Source organism: Montipora foliosa, unplaced genomic scaffold, assembly GCF_036669935.1.
Source record: "Montipora foliosa isolate CH-2021 unplaced genomic scaffold, ASM3666993v2 scaffold_395, whole genome shotgun sequence".
In the NCBI taxonomy this organism is placed as follows: Eukaryota; Metazoa; Cnidaria; class Anthozoa; order Scleractinia; family Acroporidae; genus Montipora; species Montipora foliosa.
This window is the reverse complement of record NW_027179695.1, coordinates 655,001-657,500: the sequence shown is the minus strand read 5'-3', so window position 1 is coordinate 657,500 and position 2,500 is coordinate 655,001. Positions and strand designations below refer to the sequence as shown.

Below are 2,500 nucleotides of genomic sequence, written 5' to 3'. Positions count from 1 at the left end.
GCTGTACCTCTGCATCTGCTACATCTAAATGTAGGGTCTGAAGTTAGTCTGCCGGGAATCTTGCTACATTTCTTGTGCATGTAAGGAATTAAACTTAGATTGGGCAGTAGGAGGAATCTGGATTCGTTTGACCAGGGTGGAATAGATTGATTTTGAATTCAGTTATGTCTTGAACATCATCGTCTGAGACAATTTTGTCAATTTGGTTGTTATTATTCTCTCCATCTTTAAGGAGCAGTTTCCAATTTGGCGGAATGGCGGAAAAAATGCCTTGTAGCAGGAGGTAATCTGACAAGGAGAGATTCCTCTCTCTAAAAGCATCCCAGCTTTTAAACTTTTGTCAATTTGGTTGTTATTATTCTCTCCATCTTTAAGGAGCAGTTTCCAATTTGGCGGAATGGCGGAAAAAATGCCTTGTAGCAGGAGGTAATCTGACAAGGAGAGATTCCTCTCTCTAAAAGCATCCCAGCTTTTAAACTTAGAGTTGTTTGTGAGAATATCTCCAAGTTTCACAAAACCTACTTCTTTTATTCTCTTATTGTATATTGATTGCTTGTTAATCAAGAGGTTCTGGTTGTTCCAGATGATCTCATTTAAAACGTCCTGTTTTGTAGCTATGATGTCATGATGGCCATTGAAGTCAGACCAAGCTTCAAGACATTCTTTATAAAAAATTGGTAATTTGCAGGGTAGGTGCGATGGATTGAAATTGCACTGAAGCAGAAAACTAGTTCCTACCTTCTTAAAATAGTGAGACACTGAAGAAAACTTTCCAAGGGCTAACGTTATCATCTAAATACCTTTTAAGACACAATTCTTTGAGTTTTAATAAAAGATTCAGGTCGAGGCATTTTGAGGGCACCATCTTGATATTCACTAATTAAGGCTAATCTGTTGAGTTTGTCTTTGCCTCAGCACACAAAATTAAATATCACAGAATTTATGCCTTTAATTATATCCTTATCAAAGGAAATAAGGGAGTCTCGAGACGAACTTAGGCATAAAGCGGATGTTTTGACTAATTGAATTTAACCAATTAGTGTTAAGTTTCTCAATTGCTAGGAACTTAAAGACTTTTTTGTTGGCATTAGAGTTAAATCAAAGTTGAGCTCCTTACTTTTATACTGATCATAAGTAAAAAAGATATCCAGTATTTTAATAGGCTCGTTCACCTTGTTTATATCGAGAACTTCGTGATTTCGATAAGAACTTCCTAACCAGTAGGCTTCATTGTTGTCCTTATTACATTTAAGCCCTGAACATTGACCATATGTGTTCAATAAGGAACTAAGAGAATCACGTAAACAGTTTGAGAAGTCATCGGCGAAGGCGATGCATTTAATTTCTTTGTCTTCTCCTACTATGCCTTTTATATCTTAATTCTGTTTGATAGCGGCAAAATACTTGATAAAATTCTGCTGTGAAGCCATTGTTACCTGGGAATTTCCGTGTTCAAAACGTTTGTAGAGCTTTAAAACACTCCGCCAATTTGTGTAGCGTCTTCATTTAAAGTTGGTAAACGAGAGTGGTCAAGAATTGCATCGCTTGCTTTGTTATGATTGCGTGAGTTGCAGTTAGAATACAATTCAGTATAGAAATCACACAATTCTGATAAAATTAATTTAAGATTACTTATTAATTTACCGCCTTTGTCAAAAATATTGCGGACGCAGGAGTTGCTCATCTTTCTACTTTCTAAATTTAAGAAATATTTGTTATTTTTCTCACCGTGTTCATACCAATTGGCTCTAGAACGAATAATATTGCGTTGAATAAGTTGTACTCAGATTTGATCATTTCTAGCTTTATAGCATTATTTTGTATCGGAATAGTGTCAAAAATCTCTTGGCGTTCTTTCAAGTTATTCTCGATTTCACAAAGACGGCTTCTCCTTTCTCTTCCTTTTGTTTTGCTACATTTCATTGTTACTTGTCTTGTTTTATATTTAATTAAATCCCACAAAAGGCCTTTGTCTGCCCCATCACTAAATTACTTTGGCAGTATTCAGAAGCAAACGTTTGCTCTGGTGATTAGCAAAGTTTCAGCCACAGCAATTGATGCAAGAAATCTAGAAATACCTCTACCAGGAAAAGGGGGCAGAATAAAAATAATAGTCAGATCAAAATAAATCACTGTTGTGTTAGGTGAATTGGGGAGGACATCTTTAAACAAATCTCGCACACTTGGAAATACGCCACTGTAACGATACCTTCGAAAGGCCCAGCGTATTTCTCCGCCGATATTCCGAACGATTTCCTGTACATTTTGTGCTGTGATTGGGCCTTTTTCCTCGAGCAAAACCTTGCAAACGAACCAGGCGAGTATGGCGATCAAGTGATTTCCGTGTAAGAAGATACGGAACGACTTAACGGCCTGCTGACCTCTGATTGGGAAGAAAAACACAAAGAATTTCTGTCACCAATCAGAATTGAGAATTACTCTGACTGCCTGGAACTGGCTGAGAAGAACGTGTCCCCAGGGGCTTTTGTCGCCATTTTCT

At 37.2% G+C, this 2,500-nt stretch overlaps 1 protein-coding gene across 3 annotated transcripts in view; it reads left to right on the top strand.

Annotated features, from left to right (window-relative positions):
* The window catches only part of LOC137987897 (NLR family CARD domain-containing protein 3-like), a 33,939-nt gene that overhangs the window by 20,136 nt on the left and 11,303 nt on the right, over positions 1–2,500 (top strand). The window lies entirely within an intron of this gene.